The sequence below is a fragment of the Chrysemys picta genome, chromosome 3 (genome assembly GCF_011386835.1).
Source record: "Chrysemys picta bellii isolate R12L10 chromosome 3, ASM1138683v2, whole genome shotgun sequence".
Taxonomy (NCBI): domain Eukaryota; kingdom Metazoa; phylum Chordata; order Testudines; family Emydidae; genus Chrysemys; species Chrysemys picta.
In genome coordinates this window covers 63,747,747-63,756,506 of record NC_088793.1, presented here as the reverse complement: position 1 = coordinate 63,756,506, position 8,760 = coordinate 63,747,747, and positions in this window count along the sequence as shown.

Genomic DNA, 8,760 nt, shown 5'->3' with positions numbered 1-8,760 from the left:
TCTCATAAAGGTTTTAAGGGATCTGTTAAGTAAGTAAAATTTCTAAAATGTGATGTGCCTTAATTTCCTAGAATGTCCCCAGATATTATGTATTTTTTTCCAAAGTATTTGCCATCTTGGTACTGAAAATTTCTTAGCAAAGGCATCACTTATAATTTACTGTACAGTGGAGAAATACAGTCTGAGGCAATATTGTTTCCTTCTTTATAATAAGTGTGCACAAACTAGGAACTAATCAATTTACATTGTAAGCTTGCTTAGAAATACAGGGGAGACAAACGTCAATATCAGCAAACGAAATATTGATGAGAACCCTTTTACTTTACCTGGAGTGATTGGGCAGTTCCCAAAGGACTATTTCTACTGCCATATTCCCCTCTTGAATGACATCTAGTGAGTCTTTAGCCTCCACAGAAATAAGGAAACAATTCTTCTTAAACAGTACTAGATTCATTACTGATGAAACCTGTTTCGCTATATGAAATTCCAAATTGAGAAGGTAGGTTTATTTTAAGCCTTTAACAGACTGTTGCACTTAATCATGTACATCAGGCAAGAGACATGGTTGCTAAGAAAATCTTTGGCCTATCTCCATGGGGTTTATGTGTTATTGACAGAAAAAGTACCAAATGGTGTGAAGTGCATCTGTTAATATGAACAGTGGAACTTTCTGAGTTAAACATTTTTCTACAGAACTTTTGAGTCACTGCAAGCTTGGGACAAAAATAATGTACTTGCTGTCAGTTTGAGGCAGGGATGTTTCACTTTGGGAAAGCCACAGCCTGCGTAAGGCAAACAAAGTGTAAGGGATTATTTGGTTCTTAATACACAGCTACTGCCAGTATCATTACATTAGAGAGCCAAGATGGGGAGGGGGATATCTTTTATTGGACCAACTTCTGTTGGTGAGAGAGACGAGCTTTCAAGTTCACACAGAGCTCTTCTTCAGGTCTGGGAAACATACTCTGAGCATCACCGCTAAATACAAAGTGGAACAGATTGTTTAGCATAAGTAGTTACCACAATATTCTAAAGGACCATTCCAAGTAGAAGAGCTCTGTGTAGCTCAAAACCTTGTCTTACTCACCAACAGAAGTTGGTTCAATAAAAGATATTACCTCACTTACCTTGTCTCTCTCATATCCTGGGTCACAGCAACAACAACACTGCATAGTATCCTTACTTGTGACAAGCAACAGAGGGTCCTGTGGCACCTTACTTGTGACAGATCCTTAAATACAAAAGGAGTTAAAGGCCACAATTTATAACATTGGATGTCTAAAGTCAGGGCCTCCTAAGTCCATATTTAGTGCACTTTTGAAAGTCAGGCCACTTATTTAGGTGCTTAAATATGGTCATAAGTAGCCTGACTTTCAAAAGTCCTGGGCATCCAGAAACTTTGGGGGGAGCTTATTTAGGTGTCAAAAACTGGACTTAGGAGATACTAACTTTAGGCACCTAGTTTTGAAAATCTTGACCAAATTCCATGACAAATAAGTGATCACATTATCACAATTTTTGAAAATCCAGAGATCCTGCAGGTCTCCAGTCAAATCAGGAGGACATAGTACTTACTGAAATTTGCCATCCAGCTGCAGTGAAATGCTGACCAATGAGTCTATGCATAGCAAATATTTTTCGGAAACAATTGCATGAAAATTTCAATCTACAACTTATATTTCAGAAAATTCCATGGAAAAAGAGTAGTACTTTTCCTGTGAGCGTGAATGACCTTTTCAAACCAATTGTTTTATTTTGTTTAGAAGCATTTCTACTTCTTCTTTAAAATTATATTTAAAAATCAGAGTGGATTATATCTGGAGAAGGAAAATCAGTATGGGCTCACAATACAGCTGGAGACCATATGCGTATATGGCATGCACGTCAAGCATCAATTGTCTCCTGCAGTGTATTTCTGTGGCACAAAACTTGGAATTTGGCTATCTTTCACTCAAATAGTCCTTTATAATTACAACCTTACTATGGGAAAGTCAATAAGTGGCTTCTGCAGAAGATCGAATAGTATTTACTGGGAATGAAACAGGGCTTTCAAAGCATATTGGGCATAGCACTAAAATGAAATGCTATTGCATACAAAAAAGTTTAGAACCAGACTATCTTCATATGCTTGCAATGTGAACACAGTACAACATAAGGAAAATATGTTATTAACCTGACAGATGCATCCTCCTATTGCTTAATCCCTAGAGAGTCTATTCAACCCTAAACTGCTGCTAAATCCCCTTAAGCCTCCCCGAGAGAGATTTCCTCACCCTTTAGAGATGGCTGTGTAAAACTCAGAGCTCATTTACATACAAAATGGAAGACCAACAAATTATGAAGTGTGTTTACCAATGAATGCTGCTACATGGCTGGCAATCATATAGTCACCAAAAGCTTTGGTGGGGCAATAAGATCGCCAATGATGGACATAAACTGAATATCCAGTCAGACTGCTGTAAGGACCCAGCTAGAGATCAATTCAGGTAACACTTGATCTGCAAGGAGGATACATCCATTTGGGATTTGCCATGATGGTGGTGAAGATGATGGATAGTTAAAGTGGTACAACACCCCCAGTAGCGGGGTGAGCACCCACTCCAGCCCTGAAGGGTTGGAAAAGCCCTGCAGAGGGCTGGGGCTGAGCAAGGTAAAACCCTGGCTGATTGGGGGAAGTGGCTGCAGCTGGGGCCATGCCCCAAACTAAGGAACTGGGCCTTATAAGAAGGCCTGGGAAGCCAGAAGCAGAGTCCCTCTCCCTGACTGGAGAGGGAGACAGGCCTGGCTGCTGGGGAACTCATGTGGGGACCTAGAGTGAGGCAGGGCTGGGAAAAGGCCTTAGGAGCTGGGAAGCCCTAGGCCAGCAACTCCCCAGGCTGCAGGGCCTAGTCTTAGGCCCACCTAGGTATTGGGCTTGCAGAGGGGCAGCCTGAGGGTGGGTAAAGGCAGCCAGTCCAAACCCCTTTGCCTAGGATGAGTGGCTGATACTGCGGTCTGCCCCAGTGAACGGGGGCTAGATGGAGACTGGGCAGTACCCAAAACTGAGGCGAAATGGGGATAGTGGGTGGGGAAACCCAGAGAAAGTGGGGTACTGCCAGGGGGGCAGCATTCCAGACAACAGGGCACTGGGGTCCTGGGAGGGACATGGGGGGCCAACAGCAAGCAGATCACTGGCCTGCAAAGGGCACTCCTGGGTTGAAGAGCTAATTCCTCAGGATGACCAGTAGGAGGCGCCACAGGGGTGAGTCTGCACAGCTTACACCCCCCTACTGTGGAGGCTATTATTCTGATATAAATGTGCTTATGCTGGTATAGTTATGCTCATATGGAACAAACTATACCTTTGCAGAGCATATTTATATTGTATATCTGGGTCAACACTAGTTGTTTTCTGGTTATAACTATATCAGTAAAATAATTGCACTGCTAACCAACACAGTTTAGACTTTTACAAAATCTGGATGAACCAGCTTGGTTTAGCCTCACGGGGCTGACTTTTTGTCTCTGAATAGGCTGGCCTTGTGTGCAGCAGGGTTACAGCTTTCTGTGTCTGCTGCATGCCAGAAAGCCATACAAATATTCTGTTGAGTGAGACCATAAAGAATTCATAGTAAACTCTAAAGAGACCTCAACATTTCCTGAAATTAGCCAGCCCTTTTTGGGAGGCTTGATGGCATTCACTCAGCTGCCGTGACATCCCATGGAAACCTGTGCCAGAATATGAACTAGATTTGCAGCAATTTGTAACTGCATATTGAACAGCCAAACCACATTAATCTCAGCTCTGGCATGGATTTGAGTCCAGGAGTACCTGGCTCTTAGTTGCTATCTGTCTGAAACAACAGGACAGCCAGCCTTTGCTGGATAGTTATGTGGGCTCTTAACATTACCAATCATCAGAGCATCTGAGCACCTACACAAGAGGCCAGGGCATCCTTAGGGGTATATAGGGTCTAAGGTGGAAGTGACGAATCCATCACTTCCACTACTGACCCATCACTTCCGGGACCGACCACACTGGCCAATCACGCTGGCCCGTGGGGCCCCCCCAAAGCGCAGGGCCCAGAGCGGTTGCCCGGATTTGCTGTACCCTAAGGATGGCTCTGCCAGAGGCTAATATAGCCAATGCAAGATCATAGGTAAGAGCAGGTGACCCTGTTTGGATATGTCTACAGTGCAATGTAAGCTCAGGGATAATGGCACTTGAGTCATCTGACCCTGGGTTAGAGAACCCAGGGCTTGAGTGTTCACACTGATTGTTAACCCTATGTTAAGAATTGTCTAACCCAGGCTTGAGCCTGGGGCTATGGTGTCCACACTTCAGCATAAACAACAAGGAGTTTGGTGGCACCTTAAGGACTAACAGATTTATTTGGGCATAAGCTTTCGTGGGTAAAAACCTCACTTCTTCGGATGCATAGAGTGAAAGTTACAGATGCAGGCATTATATACTGACACATGGAGAGCAGGGAGTTACTTCGCAAGTGGAGAACCAGTGTTGACAGGGCCAATTCAATCAGGGTGGATGTAGTCCACTCCCAATAATAGATGAGGAGGTGTCAATTCCAGGAGAGGAATTGACTTCAGCCAAGGCCGGCTCTAGCTTTTTTGCTGCCCCAAGCAGCAAAAAAAAGCGCCGACCCCCGAGCCCCCCAGCCGAGCGCCGCTCTGCCACTCCCAGCCGAGCACCGTGCCGCCCCCCCCACCGAGCGCCGCCAGAATCCCCCCCCAGAGCGCCACCCCCCCGCCAAGCGCCGGAGGCCGCCCCCCCCATGCCGAGCGCTGCCAGAACCCCCCTCCGAGTGCCGAGCCCCGCGCTGCCCCCCCCCGCCGAGCGCAGCGCCGCCGGAGCCCGCCCCCGCCAAGCGCCGCCGGAACGCCCCCCCGCGCCGCCAGAGCCCGCCCCCCGCCGACTGCCACGCCGCCGGAGCACCCCCCCTCCCCGCGCCGCCCCTTACCAGGTGCCACCCCAAGCATATGCTTGGGTGCCTGGTGCCTGGAGCCGGCTCTGACTTCAGCATGCAGACCTGAATCAACCAACTATATCCCAGACTCCCTAGCGTTCACTTAAAATGTGGCTGCTCTGGACTTTTGGACGTGTTGTTCTGTGGGAAAACTTGACTGTCCATAGTGTACATTATAGGAAGTTTGAACAGCCTGCTGAGCAGTCATTTTGGTAGGTGCGCTACCAGAGCCAGCCACAGAGGAGACACTTTAAAAAACTTCTCTTGCTTGCGCTTTCACTCCTGTGTCAAGAAATGAGCAGAGATTCCATGAGAGGCTAGTAAATATTTCAGTGGCATTTTCTGACCCATCAAAGGCAGCTAACACAGCTTAGGATGGAGCAGGAGGAGGCAGAGGAGGAGGAGTACCCAGGCACGGCAGATTCAAACCGGCTGCTGCTTCTCAGTGCACTTGGTACAGCCTCTGATTCTCTCTACGTGGACTGGTGCTTCTGGAACAGGGCCACAAGCACAGGCTGATGGGATCACATCTTCCCGCAGACCTGAGATGATCAGCAGTGAGTCCAGAACTTTTGCATGAAGAAAGCTACATTTCTGGAACTTTGTGAGCAGCTTGTCCAGACCCTCCAGCATAAAGACAAACACATGAGGCCAGCCCTGCCAGTCAAGAAGTGGCAGGGCTGCAAGCTGGCTACCCCAAGTTGCTACAGGTCTGCTGCAAACCAATTTGGTGTTGGAAAGTCAATTGTGGGTAAAGTGGTGGTGGAGGTATCTGAGGCAATCGGGGATGTGATTTACCTCAAAGTGGCGGGCATAAAAGATATTCTGGAGGTAATTGCTGGCTTTGAGAGAATGGGATTTCCACTGTGCTGAGGCTATTGATAGGACTCGTGCCCATAATTTGCCTTTCTCAGGGAGCACGTGAGTATATAAACCGCAAAGGGTACTACTCTATTGTTATGCAGGTCCTCATGGACCACAGAAGGTGATTTGTGAATGTCAACATGGGCTGCACTGGAAAAGTTCATGATGCCAGGGTTTTCCACCAATCAGGAGTCTATATTCATGGACAGGCTGGAACACTATTCCCACCAAATGATATTGTCATAAATGGAGTTACTGCCCCCACCATTATTCTGGGGAAACCTGCCTACGTCTTTTTGCCTTGGCTTATGACACCATACCCTGATTTCAGAAGCCCTGGCAAAAGACTGTTTAATTACACTCTCAGCAGGTGCCGAATGGTTGTTGAATGTGCTTTTGGCAGTGTCATCAATGCTGTCTGCAATACTCTGGCTTGCTGTGTTCTTCATGATCTTTTTGAAGCTGGAGGTGAGCCATTTCTCCCTGACTGGCCCTAGAACAGCGAGGGGCGACTGAATCGGTACACTAAGCCAGAAAGCGCACTGACTGCAGCTGGATGCACCTGGGCAACAGAAGTGGGAGCACACAGCATCCCTGACATTATGGACTTGCATGGCCCAATGGAAAAGAGCAAAGAGTACCCTTATGACTATGCTGGGGGGGGGAGTAATATGGAGGCTCATTGAATGTGAGGAGGGCTGGGGTGCTTGGGGAGGGGTATGGAATTTTAGTGCCATCCAATGTACTTATGAATAACATGACTACTTATGAAATGTGGGGAGGGGGTTATTCACGGAATGGATTGTTGTAAAGAAGTGACTGCAGTATGAATGGCTGTAGATAACTATATTGAGGGATAGTCTTTTCATACTAATTCTTAAGTGTCCCCTATCATGTGTTGTATTATTTTGAATACACTTTGTATGATGTGAAGCAATGGTAGAAATAAACTTTCTTGATGAAATAAACTGCATTTATAAAGATATATTAGAAAAGTACAACATTCACCCATTCTTAGGCAGGCCAGCTGCCACTACCTCACCAAAACCCCAGTATCAACAGAACCTTCCAGGGGAAAAAAACAATAAAACCAAAGTGCATGAACAAGTGCAGACAGTAGAAACATGTACAAGACGGAAACCCCCTACCATGGCATATGCCTTGGACACTTGCTCTCCTTTCCCTGTTTGCTGTGCATGTGAGCTGTGGGAGGGAGGTGGAAGCATCCAAAGAGGAGGGAATCAATATGGAGGACTGCATGGGGCAAGGTTGCCTTTTCCAGCTGCTCATGGAGCCCGATTGCATGGGCCAGTCAGCCACGGAGTCTTCCAAGCTGCTTCTGAACTGCAGCACAGGGTAGCACGCAGGGGACTCAGGCCATGGAGTGGGTGACACAACAGGAGCCACTTCTCTTGCAGTCATTACTGATATAAGCCAAACAAACGGCTCTTTCTGCTGAGCTCTGTCCTCCTTCCTTAGCTGCCATTCCTGTTCCAGGAACTGTGAAGCAAGTGCTTGCTCCCATGTTGAAACCCTGTCCTCAAGCTGTGCAGCCAGCCTGAGCCTTTCCTCGGGCCTCTCTCCAGGCCTTTCCTCTGGCCACACGTCCCTCGTGTGATGGTACATTGGGACAGACTTCTGCAGCAGTGGGGGTGAGCTGTGGAGGTATTGCAGTCAGTAGTAGCAAAGCAGCCTGAAACAGGACAAGGCACAGAGGGTGATTGTCTCAAATAGCCCAGTGCAGGAGCACAGAAAAAATCCTTGTGGAATTTAAAGGACATAAAATGTTACTTTTACAAACTGAACTTCAATATATTGTGAGAGGGATGCTTCAGACCACAGAACCTCCCCAGTTGACACTGCAGGCGCAATGGTAAATTAAAAATGCACAACGGTTTGGGTTTGGGTGTGGAGGGGCAGGGCTGCCATCAGTGGCCTTGCTACAAAACTTTTTGATCTGTGTGGCGGGGTGACAACTCACCAGCACGGCACCTCCTGCTGGTTGTCCAGGGAATTAGCTCTTTTCCAGCTCCGGAGCGCCCTCTTTAGAGAGGGCATTCCTTTTTTTTATCAAGTGTGTCTATAGCAGCAGTGGGCAAACTTTTTGGCCCGAGGGCCACATCAGGGTTGCAAAACTGTATGGAGGACCGGGTAGGGAAGACTGTGCCTCCCCAAACAGCCTGGCCCCTGCCTCCATCTGCCTTCCCATCCCTGGACTGCCCCCCTCAGAACCTCTGATCCGTCCAACCCCCGCCCCACTCCTTGTCCCCTAACCACCCCCTCCCGGGACCCCCTGACCCTAACTGCCCCCCAGGACCCCCATCCCCCCCACTCTAAGTCCCCTGACTGCCCCAACCCCTAGCCACACCTCCGCCCCCTGACTGGCCCCCCAAGACTCCCACGCTTATACAACCTTCCCTGTCCCCTGACTGGCCACCCCCAGAACCTCCGCCCCATCCAACCCTCCTGCTCCCTGTCCCCTGACTGCCCCCCAGGACTCCTTGCCCCTTATCCAGTCCCCCGGCCCCCTTACCATGCCACTCAGAGCAGCATGTCTGGCAGCCGCACCGCTTGGAGCCAGACATGCTGCTGTACTGCCCTGCAGGAGCACGCGGCCCTGCCACCCAGAGCGCTGCCTGCATAGCGGCGTGGCTGTGGGAGAGGGGGGACAGCAGTGGAAGGGCCGGGGGCTAGCCTCCCCAGCTGGAAGCTCAAAGGCCGGGCATGATTGTCCCGTGGGCGACAGTTTTCCCACCTCTGGTCTATAGCATCTAGCACAATCACTAGGGACTTGACAAATACATAATAATACCAGGGAAGAACTTGCCCTCCATGGCTCTGTGCATTCTCTCTGAAGCATCTGGCACCAGCCACCGTCAGAAGACAGGATACTGGGCTAGATGGACCATTGGTCTGACCCGGCATGGCCATT